Source organism: Dermacentor andersoni, chromosome 1 (assembly GCF_023375885.2).
Source record: "Dermacentor andersoni chromosome 1, qqDerAnde1_hic_scaffold, whole genome shotgun sequence".
Lineage (NCBI taxonomy): Eukaryota > Metazoa > Arthropoda > Arachnida > Ixodida > Ixodidae > Dermacentor > Dermacentor andersoni.
This window is the reverse complement of record NC_092814.1, coordinates 52878617-52900913: the sequence shown is the minus strand read 5'-3', so window position 1 is coordinate 52900913 and position 22297 is coordinate 52878617. Positions and strand designations below refer to the sequence as shown.

At 45.6% G+C, this 22297-nt stretch overlaps 2 non-coding genes across 2 annotated transcripts; both read right to left on the bottom strand.

Moving 5' to 3' along the window:
- Window positions 1–6204: 6204 nt before the first annotated feature.
- On the bottom strand, window positions 6205–6277 carry TRNAR-ACG (transfer RNA arginine (anticodon ACG)). The gene has a single exon. It is a non-coding gene; the product is annotated as a tRNA-Arg (tRNA).
- A 12034-nt stretch (window positions 6278–18311) lies between these two features.
- TRNAR-ACG (transfer RNA arginine (anticodon ACG)) lies at window positions 18312–18384 on the bottom strand. Its single transcript has one exon. It is a non-coding gene; the product is annotated as a tRNA-Arg (tRNA).
- Between the last annotated feature and the right edge of the window lie 3913 nt (window positions 18385–22297).

Here is a 22297-nt window from a genome sequence, read left to right as displayed (position 1 = left end):
CAAACCATGATGTATGCACTAAAAGATAAGAAGGATAATATCATCAGCAATCTCGAAGATATAGTAAAAGCAGCGGAAAAATTCTAAGCTGATTTGTATACAGTACCCAGAGGAGTCACGATACCTCACTTAGAAACAGTAATGAACAGGATACAGAAACTCTCCTATAACTAGCGATGAGGTCAGAAGGGCCCTGCAAGACATGAAACGATGAAGAGCGGGAGGAGAAGGTGGAATAACAGTCGATTTAATCAAAGATGGAGGAGACATAATGCTTGGAAAACTGGCTGCTCTTTATACGAAGTGTCTATCGACTGCAAGGGTCCCAGAAAACTGGAAGAATGCAGACATTATACTAATCTACATAAAAGGAGACGTTAAAGAATTGAAACATAGGGGACCATTAGCTTGCTCCCAGTATTATATAAAATATTTACCAAAATAATCTCTAATAGAATAAGGGCAGCACTGGATTTTGTCAACCAAGGGAACAGGCTGGCTTCAGGAAGAGATACTTTACAATGGATCACATCCATGTCATCAATCAGGTTATCGCGAAATCTGCAGAGTACAATAAGCCTCTCTATGCGGCTTATATAGATTACGAAAAGGCATTTGATTCAGTAGAGATACCAGCAATCGTAGAGGCACTACGTAATCAAGGAGTACAGAACGCTTACGTAAAAAGCTTGGAAAATATTGCTACATGCGTGTGGTATTTGTTTGAACGAGGTGCGTAGGCTCCATCACTCCAGAAAAGAGGAGGAAGAACGAACTGGGCTCGCGCTGTGAATCTAACCGGTCAGCGCTGCAACCGTTGTTGTAAATATAATCTGTAAATAGTTTCTCGTCTTACTGACTCGTCCTTCGCGTAAGAATATCTACAGAGGCTCTACAGCTACCTTAATTCTACACAAGAAAAGCAGGGAGATAGATATAGAGAAAGGGGTCAGACAGGGAGACATTTCTCCAAAGCTATTCACTGCGTGCTTAGAAGAATTCAAGCTATTAAACTGGGAAGGCTTAGGAGTAAAGATCGACGGCAAATATCTCAGCAACCTTCGGTTTGCCGATGACATTGTTCTATTCAACAACAATGCAGAGGAGTTACAACAAATGATTGGCGACCTTAACAGAGAGAGTGTAAGAGTGGGGTTGAATATTAATATGCAGAAGATTAAGATAATGATAAATAGCCGGGCAAAGGAACAAGAGATCAGGATCGCCAGTCGGCCACTAGAGACTGTGAAGGAGTACGTTTACCTCGGTCAATTAATCACAGGGAACCCTGATCATGAGAAGGAAATGCACAGAAGAATAAAAATAGGTTCGATCGCATACGGCAGACATTGCCAGCTCCTGACTGGAAGCTTACCATTATTATTGAAAAGTAAGGTGTGCAATCAGTGTATTTTGCCAGTGCTGACATATGGGGCAGAGACTTCAGAGCAAGTTAAGGACCGCGCAAAGAGCGATCGAAGGCATAACGTTAAGAGAGAAAGAGAGCGGTTTGGATCAGAGAGCGAACGGGTATAGACGATATTCTAATTGACATCAAGAGGAAAAAATGTAGCTGGGCAGGTCATGTAATGCGCCGGTTAGATAACCGTTGGACCATTAGGGTTACAGAATGGGTACCAAGAGAAGGGAAACGCAATCGAGGACGACAAAACACTAAGTGGAGCGATGAAATTAGGAAATTCGCGGGCGCTAGTTGGAATCGGTTGGCGCAGGACAGGGGTAATCGGAGATCGCAGGGAGATCCCTTCTTCCTGCAGTGGACATAAAACGGGCTGCTGCTGCTGCTGCTGCTGCTGCTGATGATGATGATGATGATGATGGTGGTGGAGGTGGTGGGCCCCCCCCGAAACAAAATCCTGGGTACGTGCCTGGTTGCTGAACAGGACAATGTCATCTGCAAATCGAAAGTTGCTGAGCTATTCGCCGTTGACCCTTACTCCTACACGCTAAAAAAAGTTTACACCCTTTAGGGCTTATCTTGTTCCCAAACAATAATCGTTATCTCCCTTGCATGCGTTTCCTCTCTTGAAAACTCGGCGCTCGCTACTTTCCTGTCGAGAATGTTGTGTCAAGCTGATAATGCGCAAGGCGTTCGTGACTAGGAAGGACCGGGTTCACAGCGTTAAAGAAAGGAAATGCGGGCAAGACAGATGACGATTATTGTTTGGGGACAAAATACAATCCAAAGGGGGTAAACTTTTTTTTAGAGTGTAAGCCATCCCAGTTTAATAGCTTGAATTTTTCTTCCAAGCACGCAGTGAATAGCATTGGAGAGATTGGGTCTCCTTGTCTGATCCGTTTCTTTATAGGTATCTTCCTACTTTTCTTGTGGACACCTAAAGTAGCTGTGGAATCTCTGCAGATACTTTCCAAGATATTTACGTAAGTGTCCTGTACTTTTTGAATACATAATACCTCCATGACAGATGCTATCTCTAGTGATTCGAATGCCTTTTCGTAATCTATGAAAGGCATATAGAGAGGCTGATTGTACTCTGCGAATTTCTCGGTTACCTGATTGATGACATGGATGTGTTCCATTGTAGAGTATCCCTTCCTGAAACCTGCCTGTTCCCTTGGTTGACTAAAGTCCAGTGTTGCCCTTATTCTGTTGGAGATTATCTTGCTGAATATTTTATATAATACTGGAAGTAAGCTAATGAGCCTATAAATTTTCCATTCTTTAACGTCTCCCCCCCCCCTTTTTTTTTGGTTAGTATTACGTTGGCATTCTTCCAGTTCTCTGGGACCCTCGAAGTCGATAGACAGTTCCTATAAAGGGTCGCTAGTTTTTCAAGGATTATGTCTCCTCCATATTTGATTAAATCGACTGTTATTCCAGCTTCTCCTGCCGCTCTTCCTCGTTTCATGTCTTGCAAGGCCCTTCTGACCTCATCGCTAGTTATAGGAGGAATTTCTGTATCCTGTTCATTACTACTTCGAATGGAGGTATCATGGCTCCTCTGGGTACTGTACTGGTCAGTATAAAATTCTTCCGCTGCTTTTACTATATATTCGAGATTGGTGATGATATTACCCTGCTTATCTTTCAGTGCATATATCTTGGTTTGTCCGATGCCTAGTTTCCTTCTCACTGATTTCAGGCAGCGTCCATTTTTCACTGCTTCCTCAGCCATTCTCACGTTATAATTTCGAATGTCCCTTATTTTCTCCTTGTTGATTAGTTTTGACAGTTCCGCGAATTCTATCTGATCTCTCGAGTTGGACCCTTTCATTCTTTGTCGTTTCTTTATTGGGTCTTTCGTTACTTGGGAGAACTGGTTGCCTTGGTGCCTTACCTCCCACTTTAATTGCTGCCTCTGAAGCCAGCCTAGTTACGGTTTCATTCATTGCCTCTATGTCATCTTCATCTCTCTGTTCTAAGGCTGCATATATTGTTTGCAAGTGCCAACCTGAATCGGTCTGCTATTACCCTTACTGCGTCTAGGTTGGCTTGTTTCTTCTTGACCAATTTTACTTTTTCTCTCTTCAAATTGAAGTGATTGCATACCTCACTAACATATGATCACTGCACTTTACCCTGTTTAACACTTAATCAGCATCCTGCACTATGCTGGGATTGGCAGCATGTATAAAATCAATTTCATTTCTTTGTTTCACCATTAGGGCTTTTCCAGGTCTACTTTCTGTTGCTACGCTTCCTGAAAAAGGTTTTCACTATTCACAACTTATTCCTTTCTGCGAATTCTACCAGCATATCTCCTCTAGCGTCCCTGCAATCGACGCTGTAGTTGCCAATTACTTGTTCAACTGCCTCTTCCCCCCCCCCCCCACTTTTGCATTGAAGTCGCCCATTACTACAGTATACTGAGTTTGCACTTTTCTCATCGCTAATTCAGCATCTTCATAAAACTGATCTACTTCATCATCGTCGTGACTGGACTTGAAGCGTAGGCTTACACTAGCTTTAATTTATACCTCTTATTAAGTTTGATTACGACTACTGCTACCCTCTCATTAATGCTGTAGAATTCGTCAATGTTGCCCGCTATGTACTTATAGATTAGGAATCCTACTCCGTATTGCTTCTTATTTTGTAGTCCTCTATAGCAGAGGATGTGGCCATATGTCAGCACTGTATAAGCCTCAGCAGTTCTTCTACCCTCACTAAGGCCAATGATATCCCAAACAATGCCTGATACTTCCTCAAAGAGCCCTGCTAGGCTAGCCTCACTCGAGAGGGCTCGGGTGTGAAACGTTGCAAGGGTCAGTTTACAGTGGCGGCCTGTCCGGGGCCAGAGATTCTTAGAAGCCTCGGCTGCTTTACAGGTCTGACCGCCGCCTTGGTCAGGTGCTCCGCAGCTGCTGGGGTCTGAGGGCCATTGTTAAATCGAATGATTCATTTGGGAGAGAGTGGCCGAATACTGCACCAGGGAGGCCAATTCCTGTTCTGGTGAGGGAGTGCCTTGTTGAAGCTTAGTGGATCTTCCTTTTTTTGGTTGTACCTGGATTAGTATAGCCTCACTCGCTCTCGGCGTTTTTTACGGTGTCAGGCACTACTCAACTGGGGCAGGTGAATTCGAGTTTCCCACCTTCAGGGAGAAAAAGAAAGAAATAACGCGCGAGGATTCGAACTTCTGACTGTGGCAACCGAGCATCCAAGCTAGCTCAGTCAGATAACCCCGCTGGCTGTCAGGTCACCACCTTATGTCGGAGAATTCCAGCCCAGACGATCCTACGTGCCTGAACACATGCTTGAATTATCCGCGATATACGGGTTTTGCCGATCGCTAGAGGTGGCACAACATAGTATTTCTCAGTGGTTCTAACATTGTGGTTTCGGAGTCTCCCGTAAACATGCGGCCATCAATGCGGCTATAGATACACGATGTATTTTCGGCGAACTTGAACAGAATTTAGAAGTAGTGTGAAAAAAAAAGAAAATGATAAAACGAAAGCTTTCAGCGCTTATCGGGAATTCACGAGTCGCGTATGGGCAGAGGTACAGCTTACGGTTGCAGCTGCCTGCCTCAGGCATCGGAAAAGTCTTCCCGAGCGAGACGGAACTGATACTGATGCGCCGCCCAAGGCTGAGACATCGGGTGTGAGGATGGTGCATTGGCAGAGACTTTCTCTCAAAGGACAAATCCTCAGAGTGGCAAGACGGGCCTGAATAACAATATGGTTCTGAGCCGCGCGTAAAATAGGCGACCTTGGAAGCAGCCTTGCTCTATGCTTGAAAAGCGCTGATACGATGCCTGCTTTAAGCTACAGCGAATGCATCTTGATTGTACACTTCGCGTACACTTGTACACTTGTACACTTCGCGTTTGAACACTTCGGTACATTCGCTGTGTACACTTGTACACAGCGAAGACATTGTTTGTACACTTCGCGCGTCCCTTTTGCCGCCGCACTTGTAATACTTGCAGTTTAGCATTTGTGAATACACGCTCGTGATCTACGGGAGCCCAAACAGAAACACGCGAAAACGAATATAAGTGCAAATGTAGAAGAAATAAATGGACGCAAACTACGACCGTTTCTGACATGATGAAAATCTGTATGTGAACTTTATAACTGCCGTCTCTACGTTATATTCTTTCTTATTGTTTGCGTGATACTGCAAACCTTCTGATCACTTTTCTCTTTTCCTTTTTCGTGGCACTTTCTTCCGGGGTGTGTGTGTATATATATATATATATATATATATATATTCGCATTACGAAAGTTTTGTACCCTTGTTCGCTGAAATCTTGAGCAGTTGGAAAATAAAAGTGCTAAAATGCTGACACGCTGTGAATGACCATGCATTATGGTCACACTATGGAGCTAAGTGCGCTAGGGTGCTATGCACTCCGACGTCACATAAAATTTCATGGCCGCTGACCTTGTATACTGGGTGCAGCCTTCGACCGCCTTTCTGCCAGTTAGCCCTCCACGGTTAATATTGTGGGCCGCTGATACACTTCGAAGGACCCTGTTCGAAAATCATGTTCGCTGTTGGAACCATGTAAACCTCGACTAATGTGGTCATTCCGTAACCGTTGTTCTGTGCGAGTTGGTATTGACGGTTAAAAACTATGTGCTGATTTCTTAAATTTTTGCTTACTCATTCGTTTGTTGTAATGCGTGCAACTATTTGTTTTCGCGAAATATGTGCAGTATCCTAGATTGCAATGTTTTAAAAAATAGGGAAAGAAAGGTGACGAAAGAATTTAACGAGCCTGCCAGGATTCGAACCTGGAATCTTCTGATCCGTAGTCAGACGCGTTATCCGTTGCGCCACAGGCCCAGGCCGGCCTCGTCCTTCTAATTTTTTTTTATTTACAGACAATCGGCAAATACATCAATACCACACTGCTGCCACCATCTGACAATATTCACTTTCCCACCGCTGCGCTTTCAGCTTGCGGTTGAGATTACAAAACTTTCATTTTGGCAACGGCATCCATCAATACCAACAGTTCATCGTCATACGTTAATTTCTGAAACACTTCCCGCAGTTTACTCGTATTTTGAGCAAAGTAGGAATTTACTGTTCTCACATTTATATCACAGTTCCTTACAGCCATGCGGTTTCTCCAGATACTGTGAAGGCCGACAAGAAAGAACATGTTATAACGTATACTGTCTTGCACTGTGGCTAGACAACGAATACCATGAGGTGTTAACGGCAATTCTTTTTTTATAGTTATTTGCATAATATCCCAAAAAAATACCGCAGTCCAACAGTCTAGAAAAACGTGTTCTATAGTTTCTGGTTTCTTGCAAATCAAACAGTTAGCCCCCCATGGTAAATAGTTGGTTAGTTGGTTGGTTAGTTGGTTGGTTAGTTTGGGTTTAATGGCGCAAAGGCAACTAAGGCCACGCTGCGCCAGACACAAGACAAAATTAAACGCAACATTAGAGTAAGTAAACCTGTATTACATTATAGTTGGTGTAAATCACCAGTTTTTTTTTCTAAAAAGTCGAACAAGTTAGCAAATGGCACTAGGGGGTCATCTGCTGGTAATAGGGCAGGGTGTAATGGCGCGTGCAAATTATACAGGCTGTGTAAAAACCTCCGTCTCAGTGTGTCGATGTGTGGACATGTTATTAGGATGTGTATGACTGTAAGAGATTCAAGGCATTTTTCGCAGGTTGGCGGGTTTTCTTTTCGGAGGAGGAAATTGTGCGTCAGATGTGTGTGTCCAATTCGAAGTCGACACAAGATCACCTCGTAGAACCGTTGCTGGTGATTGCATGATTTCCACTCGCCAATTACAGGTTTAATAAGATGCAACTTGTTTTCTGTACAATGGTCCCATTCGTGTTGCCACTTTGACGTTAAGGCCTTCCTAATGGCACGGATACTATCTTTGTATGGAAGTGTTGTGTTTATGATGTCTTTGTGCTCTGCCATTGATGCGCATCTATCCGCTGCTTCGTTACCCGGTATACCAACATGGCTTGGTACCCAGCAAAACCTAATTGACGTGCCGTATTTGTTTATTGTAATCATGTTTAAGATATCCCCTATCAGGGGTTCACATTCGGATTTCATGTGAAGAGCCTCCAGCGTGCTTAATGAGTCAGTGTATATGATTGTGTTTTCGTGTTTTTCAGCGATGATCTTTTTAACCACAGTCCATATTGCATAGACTTCAGCTGTGTAGACAGAGGCATGCTGTGGCAAACGAATACTTACTTCCCAATGTTCTGTTACGGCCTCCACACCCACGTGTTCTCTTGTTTTAGAGCCATCAGTGTAAAATTCTGTGTAATTTTCATATTTGTCCTGTAGAAAGCGGAATTCTTGTATAATGTGTTCATGTGGGGTGTCTTTTTTCTTTAAATGTGTCAATGTCCAATCACATAACGGTGCGAAAACGTGCCACGGCGGCAAACGCTGGGGTTTTCTCGCAACCTGAAGGACTTCGCGAGGACTGTTATAATCGCGAATATATTCCTCATACCGTAGGACAAGCGGCTTAATCATGTTTGGTTTGTTTGTATAGTGTAAACCTGAGTTACACTGTGCGACAATGTTGAAGCATATGTGTTGTGGTGAGGACTGGATTCTGAGTACGTAAGAACAAGTTAGTAGCACTCTACGCTGCTGTAGAGGAGGTTCATTACAGTCAATATACAAACTCTGGACAGGCGATGTTCTGTAAGCGCCACTTGCCAGTCGCAGTCCAAGGTTATGAACTGGATCAAGTCGACGGACGTAGGACTGTCTAGCTGAACCGTATATGATGTTACCATAATCTAATATGCTGCGCACCAAAGTACGGTAGATGCGTAGCAGGCATTCACGGTCGGAGCCCCAGCGCTTCCGGGACAGGACTTTGAGGATGTTAAGAGCATTGTTCGCTCTAATTTTAAGGCTATTTATGTGTGCCAGGAAGTTTAACTTTTTATCAAATAGAACACCCAGAAACTTGTGTTCTTGTTTTACAGGTAGTGTGGCTTCTTGTAGCTTAAGCATGGGATCTGGTTGTAGGCCGCTTTTTTGTGAAAAGACAACACTAATAGTTTTTTCAGTTGAAAAGCGAAAACCGTTTTCAGACGCCCACTGCTTTAGTTTGTTTAATGTAATTTGAATTTGCCGTTCGCAGGATGTCAGGTTCGATGCACGACACGCAATTACGTAAATTACGACACGTAAATAGTCTCCTCTTTCTTCTGGCCATGTTTTCGCAGGCAAGGTATTAGTAAGTAGTTTAAAGAAGGGTGTTTTCACTCCCCCTGGTACAATCATTCGTTTCACATGTTTTAGCACATCTTTATCCTGGCTCGCGGTACATTAATCGATATAATGGTTCTGGGAACATAATGTGTATTAAATCCGGGCTTATCCGCTTACGTCTCACTGTAGCCAAATATTCTATGGAAAAGTTGTGGTTTAAAAATCTAAATGCTACGACCAGCTCACGTAAAAATTTACTCATTGCGTAACAACCACCCTCCCTCATCAAGACAACAAAGTTAGATAAGACATTGGTCAATCGGACTTGAATAACTGTTCGCAAGAAAGGATTGGTCGCGTCTAGTAAGAACAAAAATCTAGAAACCAGTTGGTCTAAGTATAAATTCGGTAATGACAAGCTCCCCTGACCCAACTTGCGAAACAAATTGTTCCTGCTTGTTCTTTCATATCCAGACTGCCACACAAACACAGCAAATGCTCCATGGAATTTCTTAAAATTGGATCGGGAACAGCTCAGGACTTGCATAAGATACCACAGCTTGCTCACCAAGAAGATTCTGCAAATAGCCACACGTGCGAATATGGAGAGGTCACGCCCGGCCCACTTATCAGTTTGAGCTTTTAATTCCTGCACTTTGCCATTCCATAAATCTTTGGTATCTCGATGTGTGCCTAACGGTACACCAAGATAAATCCCAGGCGTGAGCGTCCACTGCATACCTTCAAAAACACGCGGCTTTGTTTGCCACCGGCTATGCCACAAACCGACCCACTTATTCAGGTTTATATTGCTGTCTGTCATGTCACAAAACTCACGCATAATTGTCATGGCCACTTGAACAATCTCCTTATCAGCGCAGAAAACAACAACATCATCAGCGTAAACTAATAAACGCACCTCACACCCTTCTAGGCTAACACTCCGCACATCCGGACTATCAATAATTATTTTACAGAGAGCCTCTAGATACATTGCGAACAAAAGAGGTTACAGGGGTTACCCCTGATGAACAGAGGAACGCACTTCAATCCTTTCAGTCCGCTTATGGTTGATAATGAGGTTAGTTGTACAATTATTGTATGCCACTTTAACTCCCTCTGTTATCCGTGATCCAACTCCCACATAACCAAGAATTGTAAACAGGAGATTGTGACACACTGTGGCGAATGCCTATTCTACATCAATTTGTAACATAGCGACTTTCCTAAGATCTGCATCACAAGTTTCAAGTATGCTGCGAGCCACATGGATATAAGTAAATATAGACCTCCCTCTTATCCCGCAGGTCTGATGCGGTCCTACTAAAGCACCAATGACCCCTTGTAGTCTCCGCGCAAATATCTTCATTAAAACTTTATAATCTACGTTTGTCAGCGTAATTGGCCTATAGCCTGTTACTTTGTTAAGTTTATTCGCGTCATCGCTTTTTAGTATCAAGACTGTATACGCCCTTTTAAAGGACGGTGGCAGACGACCTTCTTGATACGCCTCCATAAAAACACGTTCTAATACGATGGCTATCTTCGAGCAAAAGGCTTTGTAAAAAACTGCTGTTAAGCCGTCAGGTCCTGGTGATTTTCCAGGGTTAAGGTCTTCAATGGCCATTTCGATCTCCTTTGCTGTGATATCTTCTGATAATCTTTCAGTTCCTTCGGCGTCTAACCTAGGTAGAGTGGTTAGAAGATGGCTTTCATACCCAGGCTTGCTCGGTATTCTACACTTGAAGAGCTCCCTGTAAGATTCCTTAAGCGCATAATTGATTTCTTCGGCATCTATAGATATTTTCCCTTTGTATTTAATCTCAACTATCTCGTTTCTCCTCGCATACTTTTTCTCAGTTCCCAAAGGACGCTTTGTTGGCATTTCATCAGACAAGATCTTTCCCATTCCTGCACGAATAAGTGCGCCACGGTATTTTTCCGTGTCGAAGCCTCAATTTTATTCTTTGTTTCCCTTATTTCTTCCATAAAGGTGCCTGGCGTTGCAGTTTCAGCATCCACCAATTCCTGAAGCGTTTCTTTAAAGGTTTTCTTCTTGGCGCTCTTCAAGACGTATTTGTACTGCTCGCTCTATGGCGTTCATTTTTACGAATTCTTTAAATCGCTCCCATCGCTCACCCCACCATTTTTCACAGTCATTATTTGCTTTAGCAATTTCTGTGCGTACACTTTCTAGAAATTGATCGTCTTTTAAGAGTTTCGCGTTTAGTTTCCATGTTTCCCATTTCATTCTAGGTTTTGCCGTGATCTTTTTCCCTATCGTGAAGGCTACTAAACAATGGTCGGTAAATGCTAGGTTCAGCACCTTGTAATCATCGCACAGTGTGGCGATTTCTTGCGAAAGATAATCTCTGTCTAACTTTGCATGCCTATTGCCTTGAAAATGAGTATAATGCCGATTATTGCCTCCATGCGCGCAATGTGCAATGTCCTCCAACAGAGCTCTTCCAATGCCCCCCCTCGCCCCTCAGAAAGACAACGCTCTTATCAGCCCAGTATCCATCACTCGAACGGTCGTCCGAGCTGAAAACAACTAAATTGAAATCTCCTAACACTATCAAACATCTGTCTGTTTTCACATATTGCGATATTTCTTGAAAGAAACTTAGCCGGTCATTCACTTTCGTTGGTGCATGCACACATAATGTTCGGAATTTTATGTTGTAATATACAAAATTGCACAGCACGAATTGTCCACTCTGACAACTTATATCTGTTTCTTCAACTATACCTACACCTTTCTTAATGAACACATAGCAACCGGTTGTTGTGCCAACAGCATGGCTAACGCATACAGTATAGCGGTCACTAAACTGTGCAACCATACCGTCATTCTGACTCTCAATCTCTATTTTAGTCTCTTGAATCGCCAATATATCTAAATCTTCTTCCAACATTACGTGTCGGAGCTGACGCTGCCACCGTCTCGCCCTGAGACCTCTAGCGTTGAGCGTTCCTACGCGCAATGGAGCTAACGACATAGCCGTTTCAAACAGCAAGAGTAAAACAACGGTAAGGCCCCCAGAGAATAGCAACCTTCCCAAATCGATCATACCTGTCGGCACGACAGCTTCAACGGGCACCCGTGACGCAAGTCGCGTTGGCCATTGCGTCGCCTGTTCTTCTCGGGTGAGCGACGCTCACCTTTGCGTTGGGGCGTACTTCCCTTTCTTGGCCCGGGTCGACCAGACCACCATCCACTGCGGCTTCAGGCGTTGAACATTGTCCGCCGGCGTCTCCTCGTCTGGAGCATCACTTCGGTGCCGCTTGGAATGCGTGGCAGACTCCACAGTGGCCGTCTCATCCGGCGTCTCATATAGCGTCTCTAGCTCCGCGTCCATCTCCACGTTAAACGCGTCACACCCATGGTCAGTTTCTTCGTGTGCAGGCGGTGTCTCCTCTTCTTCGTTCATTCTTCTTTCTCTCTGCTTTCTTCCTGCTGTGGCGTCCTGTGTCGACGCGGATGGCGTTGCCACCTTTTTCACGACACTTGCCACCTGTTCAATCGGAGTTTCCAAGGACGCTGTCAGTTTCTCCGTTACCTCCTCCTCCTCGATCAATTCGAGACCTTCGTCGTCAAGTTGCGTGCTGCCAGTAATTCTTGCATACGTACACACACAATCATGTGCTTCATGGTCGAATTCTCGGCACTCAGACACCTTGGCACTCTGCAGTCTCTTCTAATGTGTCCTTTGCGTCGACACGGAAGGCAAATTGGAGCTCTCCCGGGGACGACGACCAGCACTGAGCCACCAAAGATCTTGAACAAATGGGGCAGAGCGTCCGGTGTTAAGTTCTCTCGGGGCGTCATCCGCACAATACGCGTGGTAGACTCGGCTTGCTCGAAGCACCTCACCTTCCAATCCTTTTGTCGTACTTCTTTCACTTCGCCATAGCGGTCGAAAGCCCTCTTCAATGCTTCCCCGGTAACGTGGAATGGAACCCAGTGCACTTTGAGTGTGATGTCTTGCTGCACAGGGTCAATGACGGCCCAAAAGCGCCCTTTAACCTCCAGGCCACCCGCTTTAACCAGCACTTCCTTCCCCTCTGGAGTTCGTAGCTTGATGAGCCACATATGTGTCATTTGGAAGGGCCCAGTACCGGTCACGTCTTTCAGTGCACAGAGTTCTTGCAGCGGGTCACGGAAACCTTCGAGGCGGTATGGTCTCCCGGCAACGTCCCAGGGTAAGAACAAACACTCCTTCACAGTTTCGCCTGATGGCAAAGTCGGTAGTACATACCGATAGCCCGGTGGGGCGACAGAAGACGTGTTACCACGGCCAGACGCGGCTGCTGAACCACGACTAATGTGGTCATTCCATAACCGTTGTTTTGTGCGAGTTGGTATTGACGGCTAAAAACGATGTGCTGATTTCTTACATTTTCGCTTGCTCATTTGTTTGTTGTAATATGTGCAACTATTTGTTTTCGCGAAATATGTTCCGTATCCTAGATTTCAATGTTTAAAAAATAGGGAAAAAAGGACACAAAAATTTAACGAGCCTGCCAGGATCGACCCTGCAATCTTCTGATCCGTAGTTAGACGCGTTATCCGTTGCGCCACAGGCCCTTTTTTTTCTTTATTGCCAGTCCTCGACATATCACAACAACACACATTCCTTAAATATATGCAAAAAAAAATATACAAGACCAAACAAAAAAAGGGAATGAATACAAAAACCGAACAATAAACAGTACTATACACATGCGTTGCCGTCCGCTACTGTAGCATGACGTTGTCTCATTAAAGTTCCTTGAGTGCCGTCAGGGGTTCAACCCTGTACAGCCACTCAGGGACAGGCTGTTGCAACTTCTGCACTTCCACGTACCGCTGCATGCATTCACGGAAGTATACACGTGTCGGTCGGGCATCCGCATCACAATGGTAGCCCGCAATTCTTGCGTGCCATAAACAGTGGAGGCCCGTAAGCATGACGAGGTCGTACGGGAAACCGTCGTCGTCTTTTACTGGTAGAAACCTGATTCCGTGGGGATCTAACGGTAACTCCTTTTTAAGATTTCTTTGCAACACGTCCCAGAAAAAGACCCCTTCCCAACAGTGGATGAAGACATGATCTCTAGTTTCCTGTTTTTTACAAATAAGGCAATGTGTTCCAGGAAGATTTTAACAGGTAAAGTACCGGTATGTAATTTAAAGAAAAATTATTTCGTGGCTGGTTGAACTGACATCATCTTCACTCTTTTCAGTACGTCTAGGCCTGGGTCTCCACTGTACACGGCTGTGTAAATGGGTATAAGCAACACACTGTCACACAAACCACGATATAGCTTTTTCCGTTTTGCACTCCCCAAGTATGCACTTGAAAAGCGAACACGCAAAAAAGAAACACTCTGAACTATTTCCAGAAAGAAACTACGGACTGGTCCTAGCATTATTTCGGTATTTACAACGAATTCGGGAGGTGCTCTTGACAGCCTCATTTGGATCACCGTGCGAAGAAATTGGTCGTTTGTATCTCGAAAGAAGAAAAATCTGTTCACGAGTTGACGCAAGAAGAGGTGCGCCAACCCCAAACCGCCATCCTTCACACGCCGGAAGAGATTATCTCGGCTGCATCGCTCCCAGCTCGATGCCCATATGAATACCGCGAACACGCGGTGCAGTTTCTGCACATTAATACGAGAGCACTGTAGGACCTGCATTACGTACCAGATCTTTGTCACGAGAAACATGTTGCACGCTGTAGATCTCGCGAACATTGACAGGTGACCGGCGTTCCATCGGTCGGCTTTTCCTTTTAGTTCTTTTATTCGCTCCTTCCAGTACTCGCTACTGTCCTTGTAGGTATCAAGGGGTGCGCCAAGGTACTTAACTGGCGTCATGACCCAGTTTACGTTCGAAAAGAGGTCTGGTGTAGACGCCCATCTTCCATGCCAAAATCCCTAACATTTCTGCCAGTTCACGAACTATTAGTGACGGTACCAAACCTTCTGACGATACTAACAGTATTCAATACACTTTGCTTATCTTTACAGCATACAGCCACATCGTCGGCGTATGCCAATAGCTTCACCTCTGCGGTTTGAAGACGAAACCCCTTAATGCATTCATTTTCGATGATGGCCTGTGATAGCGTTTCTATGTAGACACAAAACAGGAGTGGACTGAGTGGACAACCCTGGCGAACAGAGCGCTTCACGTTAATGGGGGCCCCCAGCGTCTAATTAATTATAAGTCTCGTGTAGCAACTCCGGTACGCCATGGTCACCCCCTCAGTGATTTTGTGGCCAAAATTAACATGTTCAAGGATGGTGAGCAATATCTCGTGAGAAACGCAATCAAACGCTTTCTCCAAGTCAAGCTGGAGGATCGCTACTGCATCGCACATGGCATCACAACACTCCAGCACACACTTCATCTTATGAATGTTAGTGAAAATGGTTCTTCCACGAATGCCACACGACTGGTGTGGGCCGACTACCTCCTTAACTGACTGGACCCGTCGTGCCAGCACTTTCATCAATATTTTGCAGTCGCAGTTAGTAAGCGCTATGGGTCTGTAGGAGGAAAGTTGCTTGAGCTTTTCGGTCTCTTCTATTTTCGGTATTAGTACTGTATGGGACTGGCCAAAGGATGGTGGAAATATTTTCAGTTCATATGCTTCATTGAAAGCTGCGGTTAAGATATGAGCTAGGTGGCCTTTAAACGATTTGTACCAAGCGGTACAAAGACCGTCTGGACCTGGTGACTTGCCAGAATTCAGGTCTTCGATGGCTTTCATCACTTCATGTTCTGTTATTGGTCGTTCTAACGTTTCTTTAACTTCGCTGGACAGCTGTGGCATTCGCTGCAAAAAATAGATGCTTGAAATCGTGCATGTTGACAGGCCTTAATGCAAAAAGCTTTTTGTAATGCTCAAAGAAAGCACTCCCTATATTATTGTTATCGGTTATTATCACGCCTTCATATTCGATGGCCTCAATCTGCTTACGCCTGGAGTGCTTTTTTTCTAGACCCAGTGCTCTTTTCGTTGGCGTTTCCCCGCATGTTAGTCTTTCTGCTATCGCGCGCACGAGCGTGCCTCTATAGCGCTCTTCGTCGAACATCTCGAGCTTCTTAACAGCGCGCATATCTTCTTGATAAGCACCCGGTTGCATGCAGTCGAGCTTCGCAAATTTTTCCAGCAATGTATTTAAATCCTTTTCTCTGGCCTTTTCTTCACAACGCAGTACGCTACTTCTTTCAGTTGCCTTCATTTTAATGGTTTGCTTCAACAACTCCCATTCCTCGCCAAACGTTATAGAACTGTCTGTTGCAAAAGAATTCAGAGGAGGAGGAGGAGGAGGAGGAGTAGGAGGAGGAATAAACTTTATTGTACAACCAGCACTTTCTGATGGCCAGGCCTAAGCCTCCCATGAAGGGACGTCGAGGGCTTGCCTCGCCGCCGCCTCGCAGCCACTACATTTTCGTTAAAAGTTTCATCCCGTAGCAGCTCAGTATTCATTTTCCACAGTTCCCAGACGAATGAGTTTGTTCTTTCTTGCTGCCCACCCTGCATTTTACCAGGCAGTGGTCAGAAAATGATAATGCAGTAACTGCATAGCACTGGCATTTTTCTACTAAATCGTATGAAAGATAGATACGGTCTAATCGTGCGTGACTTGTTCCCTGAAAGTGAGTGCACATCACGTCTCGGTCAGCCCGAAAACACTCAGCGACATCTTCTAATTCGAATTCAGGTATAATCTGTGCCAGGATATCACTACTTTTGTCATAAACTACCCGTCGCGTAGATCTATCTTCAGCGTTCAATAAGCAGGTGAAATCCCCTACACAGGCTATCATTTTGTGCACATGGAAATGATGCTTTAAACTAGAAAAGAAATTTGCCCTCTCTTGCACAGTATTAGGCGCATAACACGCGCCATTGGACATTGCAATAGATGAAGTCACAAAAGACAAGTCGACCAGAAGTTCACGAGAAGTAACGATCTATGACAACACCAGGGAGCTTCCTCACGAACAGCACACACCCTGCCGAAGTCCCTAAGGCGTGGCTCACTACCGTATAATAGTTATACGCGAACCTTTGCACCATGCTCCCGGTCTCCTCCTCGCCGTCCACTTTGGTTTCTTGCACAGCTAAAACGTCGAGGACGTGGTCCACTAGTAGTCTGTAAACCAGCTGACTGTTTCCTTTTGGCGGCCAGACCTCGAACGTCTAGCGTGCCGAGGCTAAGCGATGGGTTGGTAGCCATTACTGATGTAAACCGGAGGGGAGAAGGCCCGGAGCATGGTGCTCACCTTAACGTCTAGCTGAGCGCTAGACGCCTCCGTGGCCATCCGGTGGCCGTCGCACGAGTTCGTCTTTGGTCGGCTTCGTGGTGGGTCTACGTTCAGCCTCCAGGTTCGGTTTGAGCTTGAGGGTGGAGCGCCTTCCGGAAAGCGTCTTAACGGGCGGTGGCTCGGAGTCACCACAGGCCTTTACGTCGACTTTCTCCTCCTGCTGCAGGGACCTCTTGACCGGTACCGAGACGCCTTCGACGCGGGCGCCAGCAGGGGTCGCGTTGTCGTCTCCCTCTGCCTGCGTAGTATCCGTAGCCGACTGGCGGCTCTCCTTGCGGGTCCATCCCCACGCTCTTGAGTGTAGCTGCTGGCTCCTTGGGGGCAGGAATATTATTCCGTTCTCCTTCGGTCGGCGTAGTCGTCCCGCTAGTTTCTGCCTCCACGTTGCCGTTTCCAGCTCCCTTGGCCGCTTCCTCCGCCTCTGTCACGTCCATCGTGTGGTCTGATGTCGACGGCTCGCTCTCCGCCGAACCCGCGGCTACTGTGTACGATAGTACACAGTTCGCGTCGTTGTGTCCGAAGCGCCTGCACTGAGAGCAACGGGGAACCTTACATTCGCGTCGAACGTGTCCAGAGCCCCGGCAGCGCAGGCACTGCATGGGGCGTCCTGGGGCTACCACCAGCGCGAGCTCGCCGGCGACGCGTATCTGGTGGGGCAGGTCGTCAACCTTCATCCCAGTTTTGAGCTGCCGCAGTACTGCTCGGGTTGTCGAGCCCTTGTCGGAAACGCCATCCACTCGCCAGCGCTAGCGGGTCACTTCCGTCACTTTGCCAAAGGAGGACAGTGCGGTCTTAACGTCTTCGTCATCCAACCCATGCAGAAGCCAGTGGATACGAAGCTTCACCTGTTGTTCCTTGGGATCGATGACCAGGCAGCGACGCCCCTTCACCTGCAGTTCCTTTAGTGCCGCCAGCTTTTGAGCAGCCTCGGCTGTCTTCATCGCTACCGCGCATACATGGTGGATCTGGTACGCTCCAAGGGCGACGACGCCAGAGAGCATACCAACAGCTTGAAGCGCGTCCCGGAAAACTTCTACACGGAACGGGCGAACACGAGCGTCGCCGTACAAAAAAAGTGTGTTGAAAACGATGCGTCCTGTAGTTAGCCGAGACAAAATACTCTGGTAATCCTTATCATCCTCCGTCGATAGCCTGTTGCCGCGGCTAACAGCCGCATATGCCGCTCCATTGGAGCCCATGATCCTACGATCCGTTCAGCTCGGGAGCCGGAAGCAGAATGTTGCGCCACAGGCCCAGGACGACGTTAGCCTAAATTGCAATGTTTAAAAAAATAGGAAGAAACAAGAAGGACACGAAAAAATTTAACGAGCCTGCCAGGATTCGAACCTGGAATCTTCTGATCCGTAGTCAGATGCGTTATCCGTTGCGCCACAGGCCCAGGGGGGCGTTCGCTTAAATTGCAATGTTTAAAAAAATAGAAAAAAAAAGGACACAAAAAAAATTTTACGAGCCTGCCAGGATTCGAACCTGGAGTCTTCGGATCCGTAGTTAGACGCGTTATCCGTTGCGCCACAGGCCCAGGTCGGCGTTAGCATAAATTGCAACGTTTAAAAAAATAAGAAAAAAAGGACACGAAAAAATTTAACGAGCCTGTCAGGATTCGAACCTGGAATCTCCTGATCCGTAGTCGGACGCGTTATCCGTTGCGCCACAGGCCCAGGTCGGCGTTAGCATAAATTGCAACGTTTAAAAAAATAAGAAAAAAGGACACGAAAAAATTTAACGAGCCTGCCAGGATTCGAACATGGAATCTCCTTATCCGTAGTCAGCCGCGTTATCCGTTGCGCCACAGGCCTTTTTTTTTTATTACCTTTCTCAGGATTGAAACAAAGCGATACAATCACAAATTCACACTACATACAGTAATTAAAAACGCTTGCCCGCTTTGGGCAAGCGTGGGTATTTAAAACCGCTTCAGGTTGACAAGAGCATCTAATACAGGCATCCATGCTGGTGGATCAATCTGTGCTTTATATATCTCACGAATAAACGCGATACTTTCTTTGAAGTACTCTCTGGCTGGCTGGGCGTTCATATCTGCATGATACACTGCCATTCTTGTTTTCCAGATGCTGTGAAGACATAAAGCCATAAACATGTCATACGGCACCCCTTCATCATTATCGGTTGGGAGGAAGCGGATGCCATATGGGGTAATCGGTAACTTTTTTTAAAGTACGTTGCAGTATGTCCCATAAGAAGGTGGCATCTACGCAATCAAGAAAAATATGGTCGATAGTTTCTGGTTGCTTGCACAATAAGCAGTTTATCGTCCAAGGCACGAAGATACCCTTCTGCTCTAACCACGGTTTAACGCGCAGAGTTCCGGTGTGCAAGTAAAAGAAGAACGTTTTCACCGTGGACCGTACTGGCATCCGCTTCACCCTTTTCAGTACGTCTTTGCCTGCTCCTGTTAACATGGTGCGATACAGTGGTTCTGGCATACATACATCAACAACATCTTTGTACAGTTTCTTTCGTGTGACATTGCTTAGATACTGTAATGAGAACCATGCTGCGAGGAACTCGTAAGACCAGACGACTTCTCGCAGGAAGCCTCGTACTTTCGGCCCATCAACCCGATCAGACGACACAATAAACGCTGGCATAACGTCACACAATCGCATTTGAAACACAGTACGTAGGAAAGCATTGCTTTGCTCTCGCATAAAGAGAAATCTGGACACTACCTGTTTTAGAAACCAATGCGCCAAGCCCAGTCCGCCACTTTTCACTGACCGGAATAAATTTGTACGGCTTGTACGTTCCCAAGTTGATCCCCATATATACACTGCTAGCACCCTGTGGAGTCTTTGAATGCTTGCTCTCGTCGCACACAGTACTTGCAGAACGTACCAAATCTTGGCTACAAGAAAAAGGTTACATACTGTTGACCTTGCAAATATAGATAAGTCTCTCCCTCCAAATTTTGTCGATTTTTCTTTTATTTGTTCCGCTTCATTTCTCCAATAATCACTAGTGTCTTTGTAGTGATTTAAAGGCACCCCGAGGTATTTCGTTGGCGAAACCGTCCACTGCATGCTTTCAAAGATGTCCGGGGTGTCGTCCCAATCCCCATGCCAAAAGCCCAAAGATTTGCTCCAGTTGATAACGCTTCCGGTCGCTTTACAAAAACTCTTCGCCACACTGATGGCATTCCTGACACTTTCTTGGTCAGAACAGAAAACTGCAATATCGTCAGCGTACGTAAATAGCTTAACCTCGCTTGTGCTCAACCTAAAACCTCTTATTGCACTCGATGACATGATTTTCAAACAGAAAGGTTCCAGGTACAGCGCGAACAGTAAAGGAGACAAAGGGCATCCCTGCCTAACAGAGGACTTTATCTGGAAACTGGCAGTTAATGATTTATTAATTTTTATCCTGCTAGAAATGTCTGCGTAACACATTTCTATTCTGATAGGACCTTCCCGACATTGATGTGTTCTAGAATGTTGAAAAGGACTTTATGCACAACTCTGTCGAATGCCTTCTCTAAATCCAGTTGTACCATGGCGACCTTACCACAGTACGCATCACAGCACTCCAGGACGGTTCTAGCCACGTGTATGTTTGTTACAATGGACCTTCCTTTTATGCCGCAAGTCTGATGCGGCCCCACAAGCCTGGTTATAACACTTTGCAGTCTCCTACCCAAAACTTTAACGAAGATCTTGTAGTCCGTGTTCGTTAGAGTTATCGGTCGATACGCTCGTACAGAGAGCAAGGCAGCTGGATCCTCTGTTTTTGGAAAAAGTACAACATGGCTCTGCCTGAAAGAAGGAGGCAACTTCTGTGTTCTGTATGCCTCCTTTATTACGTTATGCAGGACAACTGCTATCTCAGTTTTAAAAGCCTTGTAGAATTCTGAGCCAAAACCATCAGGGCCTGGCGATTTCCCTGCACTCAATTCATCAATTGCCCCCTCAATTTCTGCAACGCTGATTGGTGCTTCGAGATTCGTTTTAACTTCTGCTTCAAGTTTTGGCATGTGTCTCAAGAAATCGCTTTGAAAACCTTCCACAATCTGTGGTTCGTGGCCAACTAAATCCCGATAATAATCAACAAATGCGCGACGTATCAGTTCCTCGTCTTGCACAACTTCATCTCTGTACATTATCGCTTTTATTTCGTTGCGCGACGCATAGCTTTTTTCATCTGATAGAGCGCGTTTGGTCGGGGTTTCACCCATATACATTTTTTCCGCACGCGCTCGTACAACTGCGCCCCTGTACTTTTCTGTATTAATAATTTCTAGTTTGCTTTTAATTTCTTTTATTTCTCTGGCAAAGTTACCCGGGGCTCTAGCTTCTGCATTCAAATAAAAATCAAGCTGGCTTTGGAGCTCAGTTTCTTCTTTGTTTTGCTTCCTCCGCAATGCCCCGGCTCTTTCGATGGCTGAGATTTTTGCGTTTTCCTTAAAATGTTCCCATGCCTCCGCATAACACTCCGGTTCATTTGCCAGTAGGTCTCCAATTTTTTCTTTTGTTTCCTTCATATATACCTCATCATTGAGGAGTTTAACATTGCATTTCCACAGCTGCCAGTTAAATTTCGCCGGTTTCCTCGGACCTAGTGCGCACACAACCAAACTATGGTCGCTAAAGAAAACGTTTTTAATGTCATACTTATTGCAGACGGGTGCCAAATCTGCCGAAACATAAATACGATCTAATCTAGCGTGGCTGTCCCCCTGGTAGTGGGTAAACCGAGGCAATGTGCCATTTGACAGGAAGCACCCTACATCTTCTAACAGGTGACCTTCAGTCAGCGCATTTAGTACCGACACACTCGCATCTCGTATCGGTGCATCTCTTGTCCTGTCTTCTACTCTGGATACGCAATTAAAGTCCCCCATCATTATAATTGCCCTGTCACAATTCAGATAATGTTCAACACTTTCAAAAAACAATCTGCGCTCACTTGGTGCATTTGGGGCATGTAAACAAACTATTCGGAACTTCTGGGCTTGCAACGTTATGTCACATACAATAAGTCGTCCAGTGTCACACGCGTACACACTATCAACAGATATACCTGTGGAGTGCTTCAAGAACAGCGCACAACCACCGGCTGTACCTACTGCATGCGCAACGCATACATTGTAGTACGCCCTAAAAGGTTCAACCATGCGGTTTGTTCCTTCCTGACTTTCGATCTTCGTTTCCTGTATGGCAATTACGTCCAATTCATTTTCCATAAAAAGTCGACTCAGCTGGTATTGTTTTCTCCGTGTCGACAGGCCCCGCACGTTAAGAGTGCCTACATAAAGAGGCGTTTGGAGAGTAACA